General features: G+C 37.2%; 1 protein-coding gene and 1 pseudogene across 1 annotated transcript in view; one reads left to right on the top strand and one right to left on the bottom strand.

Moving 5' to 3' along the window:
- PCDH15 (protocadherin related 15) overlaps positions 1-27,654 on the top strand; it is a 1,723,534-nt gene that overhangs the window by 593,163 nt on the left and 1,102,717 nt on the right. The window lies entirely within an intron of this gene.
- LOC116573621 lies at positions 16,922-17,725 on the bottom strand (annotated as a pseudogene).

Below are 27,654 nucleotides of genomic sequence, written 5' to 3'. Positions count from 1 at the left end.
TATGGTTTTCACAATGTTTACTTAGCGCTTACGCTACTTACAAAACATTACAAATGTTTATCCAACCTCTCAACCATGCTCAATCTACCATCAGTCCAGTGGGTCACTGTGATATTCCTGGTTGCATCTGCTATTCTACCTTGCAGACAATTGCTTATCCATAGAAAGGTTGTTTGATATTCATTATCCTAGCAAGGTTGGCATGCGTAGTAGAGTCTATGAATTTTTAAAGTCTGTTTCTTTGTGAAAAGCTAATTGGAATTGAGTTACCTATTCTGATATTGGAGAAGTTAAAATATGAATGGAAGTTTTATTTTTCAGAACAAGTTGGATTGCTCTATTAAAAAAAATTAGTATGTAAATTGGAAACTTCAGACCATATTCAAATTGAGTTTTATTTTAAAGTTTTTAAAGATTTATTTATTTATTTGAGAGAGAGAATCCACATGGTAGGGAAGGGAAGAAGGGAGGGCAGAGGGAGAGGGAGAGTCTTAAGCAAACTCCAGGCAGAGCATGAAACCCTATGGGAGCTTGATCTCATGAACCTGAAATCATGACCTGAGCTAAAACCAAGAGTCAGGCATTTAACTGACTGAGCCAGTCACCCCCATTTTATTTTTTTTAGAAGATTTTCTTATTTATTTGAGAGAAAGAGAGAATGTGAGTGGGGGGAGGGACAGAGGGCAGAAGGAAAGAGAATCTTAAGCAGACTCCCCACTGAGCCCAGAGCCTAATGTGGGGCTCCATCCCAGGACCCTGAGATCATGACCTGAGCTGAAATGAAGAGCCAGATGCTCAACTGACTGAGCCATGCTGGTGCCCCTGAGACTGAATTTTTATAATTTCGCTGTATTGAAATACATTTTTCTTTCATCTATTTTTGTTTTCCAACTTCAGTAAGCTCTAGTTTACATATTTTGGAGAATTTAACTTTTAGATGTTTGGGGTAATCCTTTCCTTCAACTGTACTAATAGCTTCCTACCTAAAATATTGTGTTAATTGATATAATAACAAAATCTCATAATAAAATTGGTATGTATGATTTAATTTTAATGATTTGAAGGCTGCCTTTTTCCTTAAGTTTTGGTAATTTAAATGCTGCTTGAGTCATCATTGATTTAAAAAGGTAAATTTGTTTATATGGGTGAAATTATATGTTAATTTCTCATAATCAAAAAGAAAACCATAAGTGACTCTTAATCTCACAAAACAAACTGAGGGTTGCTGGGGGGAGGGGGTTTGGGAGAAGGGGGTGGGATTATGGACATTGGGGAGGGTATGTGCTTTGGTGAGTGCTGTGAAGTGTGTAAACCTGGTGATTCACAGACCTGTACCCCTGGGGATAAAAACATATGTTTATAAAAAATAAAAAATTAAAAAAAAAAAGAAAACAAAATTAAAACCTTACAAATACTAACTCTTTCTGTGTTTACTTGTCTATTTTTTTTTCCAGACCAGACACTTGATCTGATTTTTTATTATTGTCTTTCCTTCAAACAATTAATTAGCTTATTCATTTCGGCTTTCTCAGTGAATAGTATATCCTTCACAAGCAGTAATTGCTCAGTGGATATTTTTGAGTACTGCAGAGAAAGGAAGATGGGAAGGAAGGAATGCCAACCTTGAGATTTTATATGTCTATATGAGATGCCAGTGAAGGGTCAAATTGTTTATTTATAAATAATGAGATTTTAAGATTGAATTAGAGTTTTTGTGTTTTGTTTATCCTTGTGTCCATTTTGTCATTCTAGCACAGTGCTATGTGTATAGTGGACAGTCTATTAGGGTTTTTTTGGTTTTGCTTTTGTGGGTTTTTTGTTTGTTTTAATTGACTAATGTTTGCTCTATTTTAAATATTATTTCATATCTGAAATTTTTGGATATTAAGAACATTAAATAGGCCCTTTAAAACTCATCATCGGGCTGCCTGGGTGGCTCAGTGGGTTAAAGCCTCTGCCTTTGACTCAGGTCATGATCTCAGGGTCCTGGGATCGGGCCCCGCGTCGGGCTCTCTGTTCTGCAGGGAGCCTACTTCCTCCTTTCTCTCTGCCTGCCTCTCTGCCTACTTGTGATCTCTGTCAAATAAATAAATTTAAAAATCTTAAAAAAAAAGAACTCATCATCAATAACCTTATAATGATAATAATAATTTATTTATAGATATATATCAAATGATCAGGCTTACAAAGTATTATATGTCAATTATATCTCAAGCTGGGAAAAATTTTTTTAAATGCATTGCTAAAGTTATTTCTTTGTATTGAATATGAATGAGATTACTGGTATTTAAATGAAGCCAACTTTATTTCTGAATCCTTTCAAATACTGAATCTTCAATATTCTTAGTATTTCTTTTAACATTTATGAGGGTTTTGGTTGCAAATAACATAAGACCCACCAAATCAGTTTAAACAATTGGAGAAGTAATGCACTGATCCACGTTGATTATGAAGACGCAGAATTTGGGTAGATTTCAGACACTGCTTGATTTGGGCTCTGGCTTCAGTTCTCTGCCGCGTTCACTCACTTTGACTCCAGACTGCGTTCTTACATGTAGAAAAATGGCAGTGTTAGCTTCAGAAGAGGTATTTGCACACCGAATTTTCAAGCACAGAATCAAGGGAGACCAAATGTGACCAGTGTTCCTACTGAAGCCTCTGACTGGACGGCGATCACATGCCCACCGTGGACAGTCCCTGGGACTGCAGAGCCGCCCACACTGATGAGCTGAGCTCACGGATCATCCTTCCTGCAGCTCATTGGAGCACCTGCCTCTCCCAGCACACACAGAGACCACACAGGAATCAGGGATCTGGGGAGAAGTCTAGTGGGAAGTGACACTGCAGATATACAAGGTGGACAGTATGCTCACAGCTTGTTTCTTCTCATGTTGTATTTTTTTCCTACCTTACATTCTTTTTACATTTTCAAGGTACCATACATTGAGTCTTCTTACAGAAGTTTCTCAAAAACTTCCAAATCACACAGATGTGGCCAAAGCACAATAGGGAAAAATAATATGGAAAACTGGAGCACCTGGGGGCTCAGTAGGTTAAGTGTCTGCTTTCAGCTCAGGTCATTATCCTGGGGTCCTGGGATCAAGTTGCACATCAGGCTTCCTGCTTCCTGCTCCGCAGGGGTCTCCTCCCTCTCCCCCTGCCTGCTTGCTGCTCCCCCTGCTCACGCTCTCTCTCTTTCTCTCTGACAAGTAAATACATAAAATCTTTAAAAAGTATTGAAAACTTTGAATTACTATATAGGTGAAATGGAGTTTAGATATAATCAAGCTCAGGTCATTCTTATGCAGATTCTGAAAGATGAAAAGTAACAAGATCTCTTTGCAAACAAACAAAGACTATCATGACTAATTTTCAAACAAATTCTACATTTCTGGGAGGGTTGGAAAAATTTTTGAGAATATTTAAATTTGTTGCTTATTCTCTTTACCTGCATACATGTATGTTCTGTGGTGAATTGAACATACATATGTAAAGGGTTTGTGTGTATAGATTCCCTTTATGTATAACTACACACACACACACACACATATACACATTTATATATCTATACACACACACATGCACTGTAAACGTATACACACCTGTGTGTACATGTGTGTATAATATCTATATGTATACACACATATGTATAAAACATTCCCCTTGAGATGTAAGTATTTCTGGGGAGATATAGTTTGTTGCTTTGTAGTTCTAGGGATCGTAAGTTTTACTATTTCAATTTAACATTTAAATGTGTCAGAGAACCCCAACACATTATACATGAGAAAGCTCACTATAGTGAGCTATAAAGTCATGTTTATAAGCAGAACTCTAGAGCCTAGCTGCCTGGGACAGAAACAGAGACCCACTTCTTGTCATCCACATGACTACGGCTAAGTCATTCCGAGCTTCTGTCCTTACCGGTATAATGGACATAATCACAGTACCTTTCTCATTTGATTGTTGGAAGATCAATGAAGATAACTCACATATACACCTAAAAATTATCTACTGTGAATGAATAACATTAGCCAGTTTCATATCTAGCAATATGATTAATTTATTACCCAAATAGTGATATGGGAACACTGAATCTCCCCTACTAATCAATTGAAATCCAGATTTATTTTGAATCTTCTGAGCTCTATCTAGTGAGAAATTTGAAAGAGAAAGAGCAGTACAAAACCAGATATAAATAATATGCTACCTCTCATATTTTCCCTCCAAAACTATTATTTTTCAAAGCATATCTCAAACTTATTTTCTCAATAATAGATGTCTGATGATTTTTTTTCCCATATTTTGTCCTCACATGGTACCTACGTATATCAGGTGTTGCATTTTTCTTCATCAGACTTGGCAGAAGGCAGAAGTGGGATCCCCCCAGAGTACTGGAGAACATAGTCCCCATCCTGCACAGGCCCTCACTGCCCACCTCCAGCCAGGGCTCAGCGGGACCATGTCTCCAAGGCTGCACTCCTTAGAAAGAACAGAGAGCGCACCGGGTGTGGGCAGAAGACAAAACCCCATTCTGCTCAGTCTATTTGCCCCTCTGTCAAACTGCAAATGGAAAGAAAATCCATAAGGAGTTTTAAAAACAGGCCTCTGCCAAAAACTACAACTTGAAATTAGCCTTATGTTATTTTAAATCAGATTCTTCTAAGGCCTGGCATGATCTAGAGTCAACCTTTAATTAATATCCAAATAAGGCATTTTGTGGTTTTTAAGCTGAGATGATAGACGCGTGTCCACTTTATTATTTTAAAAAATAAATCTACTATTTTGATGGGAGTCGGTACACATTAAATATATAGACACACACATACCTGTGGACACACACACATTATGTGTATGTATATTGAGTGCCTATCCCCATTTATCAGAAGCCCTATGTCCTTTCAATTTCTTAAAAGGTCATTAAGCTTTGCAAACGGTAAAGAGATGCCATAATTTACTAAAGGCATGTGATTGATTATAGCTAATCTAATATTAAACATCAACTTATTAGGTTAAGTCAATGAAATTACTAGTTTCATAGGTTAGAATATAATCTAATATCTGCAACATTGTGTGGTTCAGTGTAATGTCTAGATTGTAGGTCAAAGTCTTTCTATATCGAGTTCCCAGGGCTGCAGCTTTAGTCCCCTCCCTCATCTCTCCTCCTCCCCACTGCCCGGGCAACTCCCTCCTCACTCCCTGCACTTCCACGAACTCTTGAGAACATGGCATTTTCCCTACTTTTTTATGTGGAGCACTTTGGAGCACTTGTTATAAATTTTATTCTGTCCCTTTCGATAGGGCATGGGGAGAAGGCAGGTAGCTGTGGAGATGTGTAGAGGCGAGACACACCTTTTCATAATTTATAGTCAAACTGGCCCCACAAAGGGATTTGATCTAACCAAAATAAATATCATTTTCCTGTCTGGAATCAGCCCAGATACTCGATACCAGCCAACATTAACAGTATTAAGAGTGTTTCCTTCCAATTACATTATAACTAAGAATTATATTAACATGAACTGCAGATGTTATAATAGAATTTAGTGAGAGTCACATAAATTCAGGCTCTTTAACTGAGATGGATTTAGGGATGGAAACTAAATTTATCAAGATTGACCCTGGGTTACTGTTTCTACTCATACTGGTTATTCTAAGAACAGTGGATTTGTTTTCAGGACAAATGCTTTTCTAAGTTTTATTCCCTCCTGGCCTTGTTTATTATAAAATCAAGAGACACTCACCATGCCCAGTGCCCATTCTTTATTAATTATTTAATACCAAGATCTTTTTTCTTCCTTGTAACAAGTTTTCCACATTAGTATTCAATCTTCATATTATTTCAACCTTGGTATAGAACTGAACCATCATATTACAGGGGTTCAGGGATAGAAACTGAATTTATCATGTCAGAAATAACAAGATCAATGTAAGAACTGTCTGATTATACTTTCGTTCCTGATTATTCCAAGGTGAGAACTACCTAAAATAACAGTTGTGATAACAGCAGCCCAAATTTTTAACAAGATTTGATATATCAAGTATTACTATTTTAAAATACTTAAATTGGTGTTAACATATATTTAAATGGGCTCTCCAGTGGTCACATTTTGTTTAATATATACCTGGTCAGTGGAGCTTAATTCATTGTTTGATTGATTTGATTATCCAGAATATGAGTTGTAAAATCAGATGGGCTGTTGTAACTTGAATCTACTAACATAGTAACCCTGTGACTTAGGGTCAAATTACTCAAGCTATTGGGGCTCTGTGTTTCTGTTGTCTGGGATTTTGGAAAGACTGAGCTACATAACAAATGCCACTATTTAGTGCAGAATTATTAATATCTGTTATACCTGTTCGATATTATCATTCATATACAAAGACAAAATAAACTGCTCAATTTAACAAAGATATATGTGTGTGCGTGTATCTTTGTTTTGTTGTTGTTAAATTGAGCAGTTTATTTTGTCTTTGTAACCTCTAGCAGGCATACATGGACTAAAGAATTCTTAACTGAAAACCTTTCCACAAAAGTTATTCCAGACACCACTCTGATTACAGTTATTAGTTAAAACTCTGCAGGTACTTTTTAATAATAAAGATTTTTCTTCATTCTGGGATTTCAAATTAGACCCACCAAATACATAATTAAAACTGAAAACAAACAAACAAACAAGTCTATGAAATAAACTGCATGTACTTTGACATATATATATATATTTTTAAGATTTTATTTATTTATTTGACAGACAGAGATCACAAGTAGGCAGAGAGAGAGGTAGAAGCAGGCTCCCTACTGAGCAGAGAGCCCGATGTGGGGCCCGATCCCAGGACCCTGGGATGATGACCCAAGCCCAAGGCAGAAGCTTGAACCCACTGAGCCACCCAGATGCCCCACACTTATGTTTTAAGGGGACAAATAAACAGCAGAACTGACTTAATCAGTTAAATCTGCTGGATGACCAAACAAATTATTCCTGATTATTAAGTAATTATTATATGTGAAATTTATGCAGATAACCATAATTATTGCTGAATAATTTTAAGAAAATAGATTATTTAGGATTTTCTTAGAGCTCAAATTCTTTTTCATACTCACTCTTATATTTTTGGATTCTCCTCTTCACATGTGGTCATCATTATCATTTTAGAATCTTTATCATACCCCCTAGGAAAGTGCACATCTCTTTTCAAATAACACCCTGAATTCCAATCATTATCATAACATAACTGGGGAATTGTATTTCTCTCTTCTGAAACATATTTCCTCTTATTCCTGCCTATGTAGGTAATATTCATCCTTCAAGGTTTATCTCACAAGAAAACTGTGTCAACGTTTTGTTTGATCCACAGACATGATATAGACAGTCTTTGTGTTTTTTTGTTGTGTTGCTTTGGAGTTATGCTGTTTATTAGTATTTGGCTTAATTAGAATTTAAAAAAATATATTGTTTAGTCTCTCCCCAGTGTTTTTAAAATGCCTTAAACCTAAGACTGTGTCTGTAATGCCTCTCATGTATGATCAATAATCTTGAGCATATGAAAATCACAGTAACATTCAAGATTATTATGATTTTGAAACATGCCTTCTTTGTGCCTATGCTGTGTGTATTTATTTATTTAGTTAGTTAGTTAGTTTTAGCAGCTTAGGGGTAAGGAGGTCATTCATGAATCCAAAGTGTTGAACAAAATAAATAACTGTAAGAACAAATAAACCAACAAACTCTAAAATTTGGTAGCTTATTATGATATTATTTCTCATGATTCCCTGGGATGAATGGAGAGTTTATTGACAAAAGAAAATGTCTTTCAGTTAGACAAGGTTCCCAAAAGAACTTTTTTTTAAAATCATTTTATATTTTTTAGTTATCAATTCTCTTGATATTTTGGCTTGTTCTAGAATTGGTCCTGACTTAAACGTTAGCCAGTATGGTTTGGCAGCTAGTGATTGGTGTGTCATGGACAGCAGAAATGTCATAGTTGTTTTCAGGATATAGAAAGAGCTGAGTTCCTAGTGGTAACTTGTGAATACCTGTATAAAAAGGTTTACAGGATAAAGAACTTTGCTCAGCAGAATGTGCCAGGCAGTAGGGCAGTGAACAAAGTGAATGAAGGTACAGATATATATCCATAGCAGTGTGGGTGAGAGGTATGGATGCGCAAACAGAAAAGAACTTTCCCTGGTGAAGAACATGCCCATAAAGCGACATCAGTGGCAGGAAGGGGAACTAGCAACGGTTCTTCCTGTTACCAGTAGGAAACTTTGGGAGGAAGAAATTCATCTGAGGAGGATTTGTCTGAAGTTTTTGCTTAATACATTTTTAAATCTCCTTTATGGTTCCCATTGATGATGCAGGTACATTTTTCTTCAAGGCTTCTGGAGTCCATTCTGAATGTGTCAATTATTTTTTTTTATTTGTTTATTTTTTTGAAAGACTTGATGGACAGAAACATGTTTCAAGATGGTCCCACTGGACTTAGGCTACAATAAAAGATACATATTTCATTTCATATTTGAAGATGGCTTACTTTGCTTCTTTTATAAGTATTTTACTTATTTATTATTTACTTATTGACTTATGTTCGAGAGAGAGAGAGAGGGAGAGCAGGCACACATGAGAAGTGGGAGGAACAGAGGGACAGGGAAAAGCAGACTCCATGCAGAGCCAAGGGTCTAACATGGGGCTCCATTCCAAGATCGCAACATCATGACCTGAGCTGAAATCAAGAGTCAGTTACTTAATGTATTGAGCCACCTAGGCACTCTGAGAGCTCACTTTGTTTCCACGAGCAGTCAGTAGATTTTCATTTCTTTGAATATACTGTCTCCTTATTCCGAAAATGCAAACTTAAGGCTTTTATGACATGCCATAGTAGAATATTGATACACACAAATTTTATAAATTACCTAATTGGATAATGCTGTTAGAATATAAATTAATTTAAAGTGTATTTAAATAAGTTAAATAAAAATGCTAACAAAGAAAAGGAGAGAAAATTATACGTAAGAAAGTACTCAGAATGTACCAGACCTAATGGGACTAACGTGTGAGTTTCTTAATGTCTACAATAGATCAAACTCATAGTTAAAAATGGAAAGTGGACAGTTAATTATCCAGATATTTCGAACAAATAGGCAGCCTAAATGTGTTGTTAACCATAGCAGATGGAAGGAGAGAGGAACATAGAGAGAATAAGTAAGAATTTTCTTTGTTGGGGCATCTGGGTGGCTCAGTTGTTAAGCCTCTGCCTTCGGCTCAGATTGTGATTCCAGGGTCCTGGGATCCAGTGCTGCATCAGGCTCCCTGCTGAGTGGGAAGCCTGATTCTCGCTGTCACACTCCCCTGCTTGTGTTCTCTCTTGCTATGTCTTTCTCTATCAAATAAATAAATAAAATCTTAAATTTTTTTTTCCCTTTGTTTAGGGGAACTGATGTGAACTAGAGAGCATAACTTATGACATAATAAAGAATGCTCTGCCTGGTAATTTTTTTTAAAGAAAAAAAAACATAGATTTCTTATCTTCATTAGCTGAACCAAAGTACATCAAGTAAAATTAGATGTAGATACATGCAAATGTTATACTCGGAGCACAGCGACTGGCTTTTCTGAGCACATAAATGCATCTTTTGAAATGGAATGTCTGCTGGAGTTTTAGATCTACCATGGATGGACAGTGATCTCTGCCCATTTGGAGGGCACGGAGGGCAATTCCCCTTGTTTGAAAACATTAAATATCATACAAAATCTTGTCACCATTACTGAAGATGGATTTAGCTACACTGCCTCCCTCGAACCCTGTAATTCTGCAGTTGTAGATATCATTGACTAAAACCCATTTCAGGCAGCCATTACACAATGAGGTCTTTTTTTAACTTGTGTTAAAAATATGCTTTTTAAAATTTCTTATTCTTTTGGATTCATAGAAACCAGTTCAGCCTCTTTCCCAAGAGAGCTATTCAGAGTTTGAAGTCAGCTATGTATTTTGGTAATTTCTTCCACTAGTTGTGGATTCCTCATGTACTGTCATTATTACCATAACCAGTCATTTCTGCATGTTCCTTTTCTCTTTAAAAATGTACTGTTCTGCTGAAGAGCAATGACTTCGGAGTCCAGTTGCTCTTTTGTCGAGTAGCTATGTGACTTGGGATTAAGTTAATCTTTCTGGGCCTGGATACTCACCTGTAAAATGGGGATAATGACTATACTTACCTCAAAAACTTATTGTTGTGAATTTTAGTATAGCACTTATGTGTTAGGCATTATTATTATTTATTATTATAAAATATTTCTACCCTTATTCTAATTATTCCTTTAGCATGCATGATTTGCATTGGTAAAAAGTCAACTCACTTAATATTACTAAAATTTCAACTTAAATCCCCATTCTCATGTCATGGGCATAATTGCTAATCTCAGAGTCCCTTTCTCTGACCTGATTCACTTGAGCTGAGTGTGGAACGCTGTATTAGTCTATATACTACATTTATTTTTATCACTATCAGCCTGTGGTTTCACCCTAACACATCTGGTTGGATCTTGATATTATAATTTAATGCATCTAGGTTTCCTTTTTTCTTTTTTTTAAGATTTTATTTACTTGAGAGAGAGTATGCGCATGCATGGGTGGGGGAGGGGCTTAGGGAGAGGGAGAAGCAGAGTCCCCACTGAGCAGGGAGCCCTATGTAGGTCTTGATCCCAGGACCTGAAATCATGACCTGAGCCGAAGGCAGATGCTTAACCAACTGAGTCCTCCAGATGCCCCTGTTTTTTTTTTTTTTTTTTTTAATTTTTAATAAAGATTTTTATTTATTTGAGAGAGAGAGAGAGAGAGAGAGCATGAACGGGTGGAGAGGCAGAGGGAGAGGGACAAGCAGACTCCCTGCTGAGTGTGGAGCCCAACATTGGGCTGGATCCGCAATACCGAAACCACAACCTGAGTGGAAACCAAGAGTCAGACACTCAACCCACAAGCCACCCAGGTGCCCCTGCATTTAGGTTTTCTAAAAAATAATTTATCAAAATACATTCATATATGTGACTAATATGGTTTCTAAACTTTAATTCAGGTCAGAGGTAATAAGAATTAAAAAGAACTAGGCTAAAGAGATGCATGTAGTGAATGGCCAGGGAGGATTGCATATTGAAATTGTACATATTTTAGGTACTTTGAAAATTAGCCATTCTAAAATTACCAGTCCCAATGTCTTTATATTCACCAACATGTGCTTAAATAGTTATCATGTTTCTGCAGGAATTTATCAAACACCTTTATGATAAATAACCATTATGAATATCATCTCCATAAGGGCCATCATGTACTCGTTTCCTAATCTTTTGATCCTATTTAAGCAGTAAATAAATTCAGTCTGTAGTCACTTATTTTCAATGTATCTGTGCAAGTATTAAGTGTGCATCTTTTCAGATAGTGTTTTAATGTCCTTGAAACAAAAAGTTCTAGAAGCAATATTGGGATTGATTTTAAGACCAGATTGGATATTTGAGTTTCCTTTGAAAGTAATTAGTATTTTCCATTTTCTAGACTTTTAGCAGTTTTATTCTGATTTCTCATATATCAATATTAGTGGTTCAGTGAAATCTTGACACAGTATTCTCTGAATTTCGAAGAGATGTTGACTGGCCTAGGCGACTACTCAATTCAGAGTAACCTAGTGTTCTGTATACTTTAGCAGCTCCCTGGGACAGTCAGGGATGAAAGGAATGATGTGGGGATACAGAATCATCAGGAACATTTCATTTCAACTTAAGGACAATGCCATTCTAAAAAACTTGGATTCTAAAACCTGGAACTGACAACGTAACCAACTTTAGTAATTTAGGTTATGCTAATTTCCAAGTTACTTAGATCCCAAAATACTTCATGACATACCTTGTGTTTCCTAAATGTTTTCCTTTTATATGTGCTTCCTGGTGGTTTTCCAGTCATACTCAATGTTCAGTTCAGTTCCCCTGTGTATGCTGTCAAGACACTTGGCCACAAGGTCCTTACCCCTTTTTTTCTAAGGTCTTCTTCCCTTCCCTGTCTCTCTCTCTCTCTGCCCCACTCCATTTTCCTAACTAACTTCTAGTTACCTGTACTGTTCATGTCCTCAGTCACTTCCTTTAGGAAGCCCTCTGTCACTGTCACTTCCCTCTACCTACCTCATCTTCATTAGGTGCCACTATTGTGTCCTTCCATGGTTCTCCACATGGCTGCTGTGAACCATTACCACACATTATTTTCATAGCTAATACACACATCTATGACTCCACTGGATCCTGACAGTAATAGGGAAAAAAACAGTAACTATGCTTTCTTAAGTGCTTATTATAATCAAGTATGTATAGAAATGTATGTATTTATCAATATGTAAGTGCATATTTATATATAGATATAGGGACATAGATATATATTTATTCTTCTCAACACCTCTATGAAAGACTCATATAAGAAATAACTGAGAGGACCTGGGTGGCTTAGTTGGTTAAGCAACTGCCTTCAGCTCAGGTCATGATCCTGAAGTCCCAGGATCAAGTCCCCAGTCAGGCTCCCTGTTTGGCAGAGAGTCTGCTTCTCCCTCTGACCCTCCCCTTCTCATGCTCTCTCTCTCATTCTCTCTCTCTCTCAAATAAATAAATAAAATCTTTAAACAAAATAATTGAATTAGAAGGTTTAAGTACAACCTGTAGAAGATCACATGGCTATCAAGGAATGAACTAGGATTCCCTGAACGTAGTAACTAAACTAATATCTTTAAAAATCTAAAGTGGGGGCACCTGGTGGCTCAGTGGGTTCAGCCGCTGCCTTCGGCTCGGGTCATGATCTCATGGTCCTGGGATTGAGTCCCACATTTGGCTCTTGGCTCGGTGGGGAGCCTGCTTCCCTCTCCCTCTCTCTCTGCCTGCGTGTGATCTCTGTCAAAAAAAAAAAAAAAAAAAAAAAAAAAAAAAAAAACCCTTTAAAAATCTAAAATGAAAAAAATGGTCCCCAAATGATCAACATATGAAATAATGGTGCCTCTTTGGCATTTATTTTCTCAACAAGAAGCAAATAGACCCAAGGATATTATACTGGAGACATTCCCGATTTTGACACACAAAAATTCATTTTATGTCCAAAACAAAATGCTCAGCATGGAACAGGTGCTCAACATATTTGTTGATGGAACTGGTCATTTTTAGGGGGTGTCCAAAAGAAATGCTTTCAGCTAAGGAGATGGGTGTTCTGCAAAGTGTGAAATGTGAGCTGAGATCTGTATACCTCTGTATTCTAAAATTTTGTCTATCCTTAGCCCACTATAAAAACAAGAGTTAGAGGGTGCTGGGTGCCTCAGTTGGTTAAGCAACTGCCTTTGGCTCAGGTCATGATATCAGGGTCCTGGGATTGAGTCCTGCATCAGGCTTCTTGGTCAGCAGGGAGTCTGCTTCCCCTTCTGCTCCTCACTCCACTCAGGCTCTCTCACTCATTTTCTCAAATAAATAAAATCTTTAATAAAAAACAAGAATTTGCATTTATCTGAAAACCAAATAAATATGCACAAAAATATTTCTAAAACTCATATTTATTTTGCATATGCATTAAGAGTATAACATTGGGGCACTTGGGTGGCTCAGTGGGTTAAGCCTCTGCCTTCAGCTCAGGTCATGATCTCAAAGTCCTGGAATCGAGCCCCGTACTAGGCTCTCTGCTCAACAGGAAGCCTGCTTCCCCCCTCTCTCTCTGCCTGCCTCTCTGCCTACTTGTGATCTCTCTGTCAAATAAAGAAAAAAATAAAATCTTTAAAAAAAATAAAAAAGAGTATAGCATTAACTTTAGTATTTCTAGGATACTACACTATGTGGTAAAGTAAAAACTGCATTAAACGGTGTGTCCTTGGCGACCACTCAGAATCCTGAACTTATTCAACCTTTATAACTCTGAAAGATTTTGATGGAAATATGTATTTATATTGCTGATTTCAAAAGCAGAATTTCATTAGGAATAGAGGCCCAGGGATTTCAATGTTATGAAAGAAACAGGGTGCATGGAGATATCATTTATCTACTCTCTGAGAACAAGGTTGTTTTTCAGGATGCATGTGTAAGCATGTATAAATACATGTACACATAAATGTATACACTTACGTATATCTAACATGTGTCACATTAAAGTATTTACAAATTGTACAGACATAAAGTATCAATATAAATGGAGTTTTCCTTGTTGAGTATCCTAGGCTGAATTGCGTAAAACTTTTATAACTGTATTGTATTCACTGAATTTTACCAAAGACTGTTTAATTAACGTGTACGATTTTTATGGGAAAGAAATTTGCTTTAACTATACCATTGTCCCTTTGTTTGTGGAGTATGTGTGTAATTTAGGAGTGTCCCAGCATATTGTCATTTGGTCTCTTTGCTTTATGTTTTGGGTTAGAAGAGAAATGAAGAAGTGGTATATTTATCTCATACCTTGATCATCTGAGAACTGATTTTCATTTTAGAGTCTTAGAGGTTCTTAGAGATGTTAATTTAGTCATCAGGGGTATTTATTTTGCTCTTACACATATGTGTTGTGTGTATGTGTATCCCACAAACCAGGATCTTTCCTATTGTGTGAGTGTGTGTGTGTGTGTGTGTGTGTGTGTGTGTACACACATCTGTTTGGGCTCCTAGAGTGTGCTTCTATTTTTAAGATGTAGCTTGGCAATCAAAAGCTACTTATTCCCTTACGTAATTGTAACTGTCACAATGTCAGCAAGGCTTACACTCCCTTCATATGAGACAAGGCATACATTTCATTTAAATTAGTCCTAATTCTGTCACTTCAGCAGTCCACTTGTGTGAACAATGTTGAAGCTTGGCTAGTCACCCTTGTTTTCTACACTTCGGTTGAGCAAACTGAAACTACTGTCAGTATCTGTGATTAGAGGATGCTGGAGTAGTAGCATAAAGAGTCTCAAAGCCCCCAAGAAATAACTGTAGAAAACAATAACTAATCATGAGTGTTCTCATGCTGCAAGCACAGATGCAGATCACAACACACCTTGGGTTTCAAACATGAAGTTTCACCTAGCCTAGAAAAAAAATTAATAGTTAATTTTATACATAAAGCATCTGAGAAAGATTTTAAGGAGTGAAAATTGATTTTCCATATCTGCAAATGGGACCCAAGTTAAACCCATCTTTAAAATAGATATTTAAGCTGCCAACAGCCTCCTTGATAGCAGCTCTTTCTCTAAATTTGTATTTTGTATAAAGAATGATTCACCGTCTATCCTATCCACCTTAACAAATCAGACGTTTTCATTATTCTGCACTCCTTTCTAATTGTTATTGATGTGCACACGCATTTTACCATAGCATCATAGATTTGTTTTCATGTTCTATACATTTCACTTAATTTATGAGTCATAGTCTTCTTCCATGTGTCTACAGAGCAGTCACAATATAATTTTAATAATGGGATAGTATTCTGTCAGAAATTCTACCACTTAATTATTGCAATATTATTGATTCTATGATTGCCCTCTTAAAATAATTCCAAGGACTGTATTTGCTAGGTAGGAATGTCTAAGTATTTTTGTAACTCACAATGAACATATTTTAAAATTGACGACATTGTGATTTAGAATGTCACAAGTTCATGAAATTGTGTAACTGACGTATCTTGAAGTCCTCTATATATAAAATAAAATAAAAGCAGGGTTTTCGGCACCTGAAGCCCGGTGAGCAGTATTTGTCAGAATGGTTCTAACAGACTGAACCTAAAGAGGCTTCTCAGATCTACGAAGTTCTCCTTGATTATCACTGTCAGTGACCTCAAGAATTAGTAGTGTCTGGGGGACAGAGGCAGGGTATGTTTATTAACTTGAGAATTATACCAAATATAGGCATGGAGTGCTTTAACATTTCTTAATTACTCTAAATCAGAGAAGTTGATGACAGGTTATAGTTAGAAATCAAAGAAGAAAATCTAATATATCTTCATGGGCATATTTAATTCTTAGCCAAAATCTTAACATTATTCAGCAATCATTTATTAAGTACTTATTATTTACTATGTGCAAACATAGTTGTAGATTCTGGGGGTGTGCTGATAAACAAGGCAAAGTTCTTACCCATTTGAAGTTGTATCCACTTCCTACTTGCTGAAGAAGCACTAAGAGTCTCTGGACATTGTCAAAATACATTTACTATCAACAGTTTTCTATTTACTGATTATTTTACTGAAGATTTCATGAAAAAGTATAAAAGGTTTTACATGGCACTACTGCAGGGAAACAATAAAAATCTCTTAGAAAAATTAAAACATCCTGGGGGATTTCTGCTTCAAACCAGTATAATGTAACAGATACTAAATTTTCCCTCCTACGTGACAAAACTAAAAAAATCGGGCTGCCTGGGTGGCTCAGTTGGTTAAGCCACTGCCTTTGGCTCTGGCCCTAATCCCAGGGTCCTGGTATCAAGTCCCACATTGGGCTCCTTGCTCAGCGCGGAACCTGCTTCTCTCTCTGCCTCTGCCTGCTTGTGCTCTCTCGCTCTCTCTCTGACAAATACATAAATAAATAAAATCTTAAAAAAATAAAAACTAAAAAAATAAAATATGTAAAAAATACTTCTCATATATTGGAGATCAGGACAGGGATTCCTGTGAGAAAGAAAACATGAGTGAGCACAATGACTGCCCTGAGTTGTGGTCTGGAGAGACTTTCCAAGCTGTACTGTTGAGGCAAAACCCAGGTGCAGCCTGGCAATTTCCAAGATTAGGAGATAGAAGTAGGTGGCTAAGGGGACTAAGGCAACTGAAGTTCATAGGACATTGGACTGGAGAGAAAAGAGCTTCCCAAAGAGATGGCTTCTGAAATTTGTAGTCCTTTCCAAGTCTTCTCCCCACCCCCAACTGTGTTATATTATCTTTAATTAAGTACAAAGACTTCCAATCAAGTCACCCAGAGACCACTGCTCTGTTTGACTACTAGTCTCTAGTTTCTCTCTTCAGCAATGGTGAGGTAGATACACTTCCCACAGGGAAGAGAAATACATGACTTGTTGCCTTTGCCAATAACAAAAAAGTTGGAGACCCTGCTGGCAAATCTGTTGTTATTGGTATCTTTCATGGGAACTACATTAAAAGAACCAGGATATCTCTTTCTGTTCATGATCACACGAATTCTTCCCAGATTAGCACCTCTGGTCAACATACACATATTACCAGTGTCAAACTTGGTGAAATCAGTAATCTTTTCCAGTTTCCAAATCAATCTGAATGGTGTCTTTCACCTTGATGAGTGGACAAGAATAGTAGATGGTGCCAACATCATGGGCTACCAGATGAGGGACTTCTTTTGTCCCCACAAAGATTTTTCTCACTTTTAACAACTTACACTTGACCTCCTCAGGAGTAATCTGATGAACAGAAAAACAACCCTTGGTGTCACAGATCAGACAGAAATTCTTTTCAGGCTTGACAATGCTGAGGATACTCATAAAACCAGTAGGGTGGGTTATATTAGTTCAGATCTTGCCATCAATATTAATAAAATGCTACATATAGATCTTCTTTACTTTATCTCATGTTGGGGGCTACTTAAGTCTGTTCCTTAGGAAAATGGTGAGAGGGAGGCATTCTCGTAGCTATGGGGACCAGTAGATGGAGGAGAGACAAACACACTGGTCAGTTTATTCAGTATCCAATGCTTTGGAACTGCTACACACTTCAGATACTTCTTGGGACCATGAGCCATGCCTGTGTTAGGCACAGAAAGAGGACTACGTCTTCTGGTATCTGAGAAAAGAGAGTGGAGTCCTCTCTAGGTCTTAAGTTGAATATTGACTGGCACAAGCTTATGAGGAAACTCCCTGAGGCTGTCCAAAGAGCCTGAAAAGAACAAAGGAGTGCTTCTCAGGGCTACATAGAGTCAAGGATAGTTCATGTTTAAACTAGCCAAAGTGGAAAACTCTAATTTCCAGAGCGGGGGGGTCTTCATAGGTTTGAGTACTCAGAAGGATATCCTAGGGGTGCTTGGGTGGGTGGGTGGGGAATGGGGTAGCTCAGTCAGCTAAGTGTCCGAGTCTTGATTTTGACTCAGGTCATGAGATGTAGCCCCATGTCAGGGTCCACACTGAGTGTAGAGTCTCCTTGAGATTCTCTCACCTCCTGCTTGTGCTTTCTCTAAAATAAAAAGCAATACAAAACAATAACAACAAAACAACAAAAGAAGGATATCCTAGTCGTGGTAATAATTAACAGAAAGATATTGTCTCAGTAGTGGGGAAAATTAGTCATAAACTGAGCACTACTCTGGACACAGCTAATAAAACAAAATGCCATTTTAGAAAAAAATCATCCTAGTTCCAAGTAATGTACCTGCTTTCTAGAATAATGCTAAAGAGCATTTAGAAGAATATAAAACCATCCATGATTCAGCAAGGTGAAACATGATGTCTGGCATTCAGTGAGATATACTGATACTCAAAGATGTAAGAAAATGTAACTCATAATATAGTAAAAAAATTTTAACAGAAATTTACATGTAGATTATAAATATGATAGAAGTAGTGGACAAGGACACTAAACAGTTGGTGTAATTATATTCCAAATGTGTAGGATGGTGGAAAAAACTTGAGCATGACAAATATGAAATGGAAAATACTTTGGATGAGATTGAAAGAAAATTAAACACCGTAAAATAGAAGTCCAGAGGAACTGAAGACAGAATAATAGAAACTATGTGAAATGAAACAGTGAGGTAAAAGACTAAAGACACAATAAAGAGAACATCAGTGAACTCATAGGATAATATCTAGTGGCCATTTATAATTGCTATACCTGAAAAAGGAGAGACAGAAAAAAGTATTTCATGAAATAATGTCTGTAAATTTTTCAAATTTGAATCTTACACCAACAGATTCAAGAAGCTCAAGAAATGCCAAGCATGAGGAACACAAAATTGCAACAAGACATATCATACTGAAATTCCTCAAAACCAAGGGTAAAAATAAGCCTAAGAACAATCTTAGTAAAGCAGGTAAAGATAAAATGACAACAAATATCTCATCTGATACAATATAAGCTGGAAAACAATGGGAAAAAAACAATGGAAAACAAATCCTAAAATATGTTTAAAATACTGCCTTGGTGGCTCAGTTGGTTAAGCCTCAGACTCTTGGTTTCGGCTCAGGTCATGATCTCAGGGTCATTAGATTGGGCTTCGCACTGGGTGTAGAGCCTGTTTGAGATTCTCTTTCTCTCATTCTCTCTTTGTCCTTCATCTCCCCTCCCCCCTCCTCTCTTGCTCTCTCTCCCCATCTCTAAAAGAAAGAAAAAAAAAAATCCTGAAAGAAAAACAGCTGCTCTCTATAGTCTGTACTCTTAGGAATAGCTTTTAAAAGTGAAGTGATTAGGGGTGCCTGGGTGGCTCAGTTAAGCACCTGACCTTTTTTTTTAAGTTAATTATTTTATATATATATTAAGATTTTATTTATTTATTTGAGAGAGAGAGAGACAGTGAGAGAGAGCATGAGCGAGGAGAAGGTCAGAGGGAGAAGCAGACTCCCCATGGAGCTGGGAGCCCGATGTAGGACTCGATCCCAGGACTCCGGGATCATGACCTGAGCCGAACGCAGTCGTCCAACCAACTGAGCCACCCAGGCATCCCTATTATATTTTTTTTTTCAGAGAGAAAGAGAGAGCAAGTGGTGGGGAGGGGTAAAGGAAGAGGGAGAGAGAGAATCCAAGCAGGTACCATGCCCACTGAAGAGCCCAACACAGGGCTCAATCTCAGGACCCTGAGATCCTGATCTGAGCCAAAATCAAGAGTTCACCGCTTAACTGACTGAGCTACCCAGGTACCCCTAAGTGTGTGACTCTTGTTCTCAGGTTAGGTCTTGATTTTATAATCATGAGTTCAAGCCCTGCTTTGGGGTCCAGGCTGAGTGTGGAGCCTACTTCAAAAAGAAAAAGAAAAAAAAAATATATATATATATGACTAAAGACTTTCTCATCATTAGCGGATCTAAGTAAAAAACAAATACTAAATGTTTAAATACACCTTTCAAGTAGAAGGATAAAAACACAATATAGAAGATATAGAAATCTGGATCTGTACAAAGGAATGAAAAATATGTGGGAAATGTATTAGATTGTCTTGCTTTCGCTCTCTCTTTCTTTTTTAATCTCTTTGACAACTGACTCTGAAGTAAAAATAATGAAAGTGTACTGTGGCTCTTGTACAGATAAAATATGTTGACGTAAAGTATGTGAAAAAATGTGACAAAGGCTGAAATGGGGAATTGTCAATATACTATAATTACTGTAATACTGTATGTGAGGTGGTAAAATGTCACTCAAAAGTAAACTGTGATAAAGATGTATTGTATAAGCCCTATCAGTAGGTAGATGGATAAACAAGTAGTGGTATAGCCATACAATGGACTATTACTCAGAAATTTAAAGAAAAGAACTACTGATATTCAGAATAACATTTAATGCATCTTAGAATAATTCCATTAAGTGAACGAAGCTAAACAAAGAAAACATACTAATTTCATTCATATATAGTTCTAAGAGAGTGCAAACCATCCCACAGCAAAGCAGGTCAATGGCTGTCTGGGGAAGTACATAGGGGTTGTCTATGTGAGCAACTGGAAGAAAATAGGAAAGAGGGAATCTAAAGGGCTCCAAGGGAATTATGGAGGTAATGAATGTAATCATTGTTCGTGGTGGTTTCAAGGGTTATACATCTCTCATCATCTCTCAAGTGGTAGCTTTAAAGTAGGTACAATCTAAGGTGTATCAATAATGTCTCAAAAAATATGTGAAAAGCCAAAAAACAAACAAACAAAAAAACACCAAACAACCAAAGCTCAGTTGCTCCTTCCATACTTTTTTCTAGCTTGCCATATTATCTTTCTACCAAGCATAGCCTAGAACAAATTGTCCTGAATGTACGTAGTATACATAAATATATATACACACACATAATACATAATACATATTTTAAATTATATTTAATATATAATGTATAAGCATATAAAATATTTGTGTAATATATACATATACATATAAAATATATTTTATACAATATATACACATATACATATAATTATATATTATGAAATATATAGTACAGATTATATGTACCATAGGTGCATCTATGATGTTTACACATACACTAAATACTATAGTATATGTGTGTATGTATGTGGGGATATTTTATATAGGTATATACACACAAAGACACAGCCCTGCTATGTTGTGATCTTAACAATTTTGACATAGTTCTTCATGAGTAAGCTACTTAAGAGTTATGTGAAACCACGTTAATAAGTTTATTTTACTATAGAGTCACAGGAAAACTGTTTTTACTTAAAGCTACCCCACTGGAGAAAATTTTTGAATTGAATGTGGTTGTATTATGGAGAAACATTCCTATAGCTCTCAAAAGACACAGAAAACCAATCTATAAGCATATATAAATGAAGCAAAGTTTCATAAATCTATACTTTGTGGAGTACTGATAATTTCTATACTGTGGAGTACTGATAATTTCTATATTTTTTGTTCTAACATAACACAATAAAAATAATAAGATATTATATGAATATAAAAATAAAATGTAGTACATTGATTCCTTATCTGGTAATGGGTCATGACCAAAAGTTCTCTACTTAGATCACATACACATACATGAAATATGTGTGTACTGTAGCTAATATTCTCTTGTACTAGGCTTCTAGCACAACCTGACTTTATCAAACATAGATGAAATGCTACTTTAAATATTCCTAATCTACAAATTAACACTACCTTTCCTATGTGTTTGCAAAAGTTACAGAAGTTGTAACACATTGTCTCAGAGTTGGTTGCTCTTTCTGATTGTTGAGAATAAATTATCATTCATTAGTGCCTTCCTAGTGGTCCCTGAGGTTGTTAAAACTTTTCTCACCTCCTGGGTAAGGGGAATTGGAATTAAAGGCTTTATTGCTATTCAGAACTTGACCTCAATAGAAAAATAACATAATTTTAATACCCAGAGGAAATGACCTCTTACTTCCAAGGTTTCCCTTATGAACCCCATCAATGATATTATTAGCATTATTTTGCTTTTTAAATGTTTCAAAGCATCTCACCATCTTTTGCATCTTTGCATTGTGATGGATTAGAAAGGGACCAGGCCCTTTTTATTTCTGGATCTTCATATGGATATAATTAGGCTACATGCTTTCCAAAATTTTTGTACCCCTGTAGTTCATTAATGAATATGGGGAATCAGAGGGGCCACTGAAAAACCTGTCATATTTTTTCCAGACCAATATTATTCCCTTCTGTTCTTACAATAGCAAAGTGCAAAAATTGTACAAAAAGTATGTAAAGTCACTAATACTTTCTAAGTGTTTTGGGGGCTTGGAGTCAATGATACACTGACATTCTAAAATCTGTGCCAGTTATTCTGTGCTGCTAAACATTTAGAGCTAGGATTGCTGGCACTTTATTTTACAAACACATTTATGAAGGATCAGACCCCAAAAGAGTGCAGTGTAAAAGACAAACTGATCTGCATAGAAAAATTGAAGGGTATTAAGTTGGAGGGAATAATTCTAGCAACCCAACTGGAGTAGGGTCCTGTAACGACTGGCTGGTGATAGCCTATAGCCGATAGCTGCTTAAGGATTTTTAAACACAGTGTTGCTTACTTTTCACTTTCACATCACTTATGTGCTGTATGAAAACAAATCTCTCAACCTGAAAGTCTTCAGTCAAATGCCTTACATGAATTGTTTTGGGAAACAAAATGAATACTGGTTAATTTCCACCAAGAGTTGCCACAGAATAAAAGGAAGAAAATATTACAGGGATAAAATGTTAGTGAGATCTAGAAACTCAGACCCAAAGTGGCCATTAAAATGTAATCCTTCGACGCCTGGGTGGCTCAGTGGGTTAAGCCTCTGCCTTCAGCTCAGGTCATGATCTCAGCGTCCTGGGATTGAGCCCCACATTGGGCTCCCTGCTCAGCAGGGAGCCTGCTTCCCTCCTTCCCTGCTCCCTCCTCTCTGCCCACTTCTGTGCCTACTTGTGATCTCCCTCTCCGTGTCAAATGAATAAATAAAATCTTTTAAAAAAATTAATCCTGGAATGATATGTAGGGATTTTAGTTAGAGTGTGGATAAGGAGCTCAACCCAGCTGATTTCATTAAAATGGTCAGGAATACCTGCTTTATATGCAGATTACTATATACAAATTTCACTAATTACTTGTACTTCAGTGCCCATGTATGGCTTGCCAAAATAGCGAATCTCAAATGAGAAAATGAATATCCTCAAAATCCCTTAATCACTCCCCAAAAGGAGGAAATAGCATCCAACTTCTGCCCAACCTAGCACAAAGATCTTGGGTCAAAAGCAGCCCTTACTCCTTTCTTGCTCACTGTTGGGATGGTTATGCCAATATTTTATCCCTTTTATTTTTGGCCCCTAGAACTTTTCAGGAAAATTTCCCTTTAAAACCTTAACAGCCCCTGTAAAAGGAGACTAGAATTATGGGGATAGCTAAGGAAAGCAGGGATGCCAAAAATAGCAAACCTGAAAGAAACAAATCCTGAAAACATCCTGAAGACCCTAGGGTCTCAAGACATTACTTTTTTTTTTTTTTTTAAAGATTTTATTTATTTATTTGACAGAGAGAAATTACAAGTACACTGAGAGGCAGGCAGAGAGAGAGAGAGAGAGAGAGAAGGAAGCAGGCTCCCTGCTGAGCAGAGAGCCCGATGCGGGACTCGATCCCAGGACCCTGAGATCATGACCTGAGCCGAAGGCAGCGGCTTAACCCACTGAGCCACCCAGGCGCCCCTCAAGACATTACTTTTTAAAATATTTTATTTATTTGGAAGGAAGGGGTAGAGCAAAGGGGGAGGGGCAAGCAGACTCTGCACTCTGCACTGAGAGCTCAATCCCATGACCATGAGATCACAACCTCAAGCTGAAATCAAGAGTTGGATGCTTAACCCACTGAGCCTGGATGGCTCAGTCAGTTAAGACATCATTCTTATTACAAACAAGCCAAGACAGTCAATGAAAAACATTTTTGCTGGGTATTATGAGTCACAATTTAGCATGAAATTCAGAGAACCTATTTCATATATCTTATGGTAATTAGTATGGGAGGTGAAAGATGATATTTAACAACTTCCCACTTAAATTTGTGAAATAAATTAGAGTTCTCATCCTGGGGTAAAAATGCGTATTCAGAGATGTTTGACCTTGAATCTAATATCAAAGCCTAGATCCCCTCAGACGTTCAAGTGTATATTTTTCATGGAGAGAGATAATGCTTTTTTTCCTATAACTTAAAAAATATATTACATTTTTTGTTAATGTTACTCTTTCTTTGTTGGTTTGTTTTTAGCACAGCATAACATCAGGAATCAGGTCTATTTTAAATTCCAAGTGGCTAGCCTGAAAGGTTTATGGTTCTTTTTTGTAAGATGTTCTGTATTCTATTTCTGGAATGCTCCAGCCCACAGATATATAGCATCATAGGTATATTGCCTTCTTTGCTGTATAGACCCTGGAAAATGGTCTCCATTTGCCTTTTTAATTTTTATGATAACTGAATTTACTGTAAAGGAGCAAAGGTTTTATAAAGGCATTCAGTCATGTATTTCTACTGCAGGTATAAGGTTTAATTGTATAGTTGTTTTTCTAAAGCTCGTTTGTCATTGCCAATAACATCTTCCTAATAATGGTTTGCCAAAAAACATTTTGTTTTTATTATTTAATTTACTTATGGGGAAAAAAATTGGGCTGTGTATTACTTATCTTCCTTGATTACATACATATTGACTCAAACCAGAACCACAAATTACAATGGAACTCCAGAAAATAGCATAGGTCGTAAGTTCAACAGCATTAATTTTGTTTATTGGCCCTCAACGGAGGTAGTTCACTTATTGGCACCTTTGTGAAATAGTGTCCATCTCATTGAGGGAAATTTATATATTCATATGCCTTAAGGACCATTGAGTAATCATCTAAGTATATTATTTCACAGATGTCAGAATCATTCATACATTCCCTTATTAATTTATTAAAATAGACTCAATGAGATAAATTACTCTGGTATTTTTATTCTTACATTATAGGTAATAGGGCTAAGGTACAAATTAAATTTACTGGGCACAGTGTGCCTTGCTAGTCAGTGACGAAGATGATATTAGAAAATAATGATGTTCAGGTGAGTAGTCCAATGTACAAATACAGAAAGGAGGGTCATTCATAGTCAAGTAATTAAATATAAGAATAGAACATTTTCTAGGAAGTGGAAAACAAGAAGAGCAAAGGTCATACCAAGCCCTGCCATTAGACTAAAACAACCAGTTGCCAGAGACAAAAAGACCATTACCACTACTGTGGTCATGGCAGCTTTTCTGCATTCATTATCCCCAGATAGCATCACCTCACCTTTGGGCCTAATGCATGTCAGGGTGGGGACCGGCGATCGACATATTGGTAGTATGGCATTTTCTCCTTAATCTCTTTGTTGGGAAGCAACCTCTTGACTTCATTTTCCCTTGACAACCTGGTAATTTTTCTTGTAGGATATTTTTTGATTTGTCTGATTATTTCCTTTTGGTATCTTTTACCTCGTTCCTTTATTCCCTCAATTTCCTAAAAATTAGAAGATAAATCTAGAGGCTAGATTACACTCAGGTTGTGTATTTTTGATAAAACTATTTATAGATCATATTAGGCACTAAATAATTCATCTCATTAAAGGGTACACCCACATGATGTCATCCCACTTGTGGTAAGGTTTTATTACTTTCCTAAGAAGGTATTATGAAATGTGTTCACTTTAAAATAAGTTTTTCCATAGATATTAGCAAGAAGACTGTGCTGTTTTACTTTGTTACCTTATAATTGTCCTGTCCCCAAACCTAATCAATGCCTTGGTAAGTGGTTACAAAATGGTGGTTTTTCGAATTCTGTCATTCCATCTAAATATGTTAGTTGGCATTCCTCTAAGAAGTACCTTCTCTCATTAACTATGGATAAAAGTCAGTTCTTCTTAAGAAATAGTAAAAGCTTATTTTTTCCCATGAATTATCTATTCTTGTTTCATGTTCTTGTTTTCTTCCTCCTCTTCCTCTTCTCCCAACACCTGCCATGTTTTTATATCATTGCTATGAACTCGTGAATTTGTATTTTTCCAGTGATTTACTCCCATTTACAGTTACTGCATTTCCAATCAACTTTTCATTAAAAAAATGTGTCCTCGGGGCACCTAGGTGGCTCAGTGGGTTAAGCCTCTGCCTTCGGCTCCAGTCATGGTCCTAGGGTCCTGGGATTGAGCTCTGCATTGGGCTGCCTGCCCAGAGGGAAGCCTGCTTCTCCCTCTCTGCTCCCCCTGCTTATGTTCCCTCTTCGCTGTGTCTTTCTGTCAAATAAATAAATAAAATCTTTTTAAAAAAAATGTGTCCTTTAGTTCACTCATTAAGAGTACTTGGGTGGGGGCGCCTGGGTGGCTCGTGGGTTAAAGCCTCTGCCTTTGGCTCAGGTCATGATTCCAGGGTCCCGGTATCCAGCCCCACATCAGGCTCTCTGCTCCATGGAGAGCCTGCTTTCTCCTCTCTCTCTCTCTGCCTAGTTGTGATCTCTTTCTGTCAAATAAATAAATAAAATCTTAAAAAAAAACAACAACAACAAAAAAAGAGTACTTGGGTGTGTGTTATTATTCTAAAGTACTGCCATGGTGTACTTCAGCGAGGATACGTCAGTTTACCAGAATCACCGTGCACCATTTCCATATGCATATTAGGAACATCTGTTACGTTGTGAAAATTTCCTGGACTTTTAAGTTCTGTTCCTTTTTGGGGTGGGGAATTTTGTCCTATTCTCTGATTCCCCTTATCTCCTTCTTTGCTTCATTTTTGGTCCTGGCTCCTTCTTATCTGTCCTTTTCTGTACATCCAGTTGTGCTATTCTTGGCAACTTTTGTAGTTTAGTCATGAATTCTGAGTCGAAATGATAATTTCCTTCAATTTTCTCAAGGTCTGTTTGGCTTCTATTTTAATCTCCATATTATTTCTATTTTAATATTTAAATGTTGGATTCATAACCGCAGATTCCCTTTTTAAATTATATTAATTCAAGTGGGAGAAAGTGTATTTTGTTTTTTGGGGCAGTTTTGTCCAAAAGTTTAATTTTCCCCCCTTGTTCTGTTTCACCATTTTTCAGTTCCTCTCAGTAAAAAAGAATCCTCTAACCTTTCCCCGCCGCGCCGTGGCCAGTGGGGTCAGACAGGGTCTGTGCTTGGTGTTATCATCCTGGAGCTGGCCCGCGTGCCCCAGACGTTCCTGGGCGCTGCCATGTCTGATTGCACGCATGCGTGCTGGCATGCACTGGGGTCTCCATCCGGGGCCTGTTCAGCTGTACTGGGCATGGGTGGGATTGGTGCGCCTCCCTGCCCACCGTGGGCATCCCGGCACCTGCCAATGTCTTCCTGGTATCTGCCCAGGAGGTTCCCTCTACCTCATTAGCCACTGCCTGCATGCACCTGTCTTCCTAGCCCATGCAGCCCCCACAAGTGTGTACGCCAGATGTGCACCTTCCCCAACCAAGCAGGCTACCAGAAGTGGGAACCGCCCGCCTCCACCCGGGAAATGCCTCCACCCC

Source organism: Mustela erminea, chromosome 14 (genome assembly GCF_009829155.1).
Source record: "Mustela erminea isolate mMusErm1 chromosome 14, mMusErm1.Pri, whole genome shotgun sequence".
NCBI lineage: Eukaryota > Metazoa > Chordata > Mammalia > Carnivora > Mustelidae > Mustela > Mustela erminea.
Note: the sequence above shows the minus strand (reverse complement) of the source record. Positions and strands in the feature narration are given on the sequence as shown.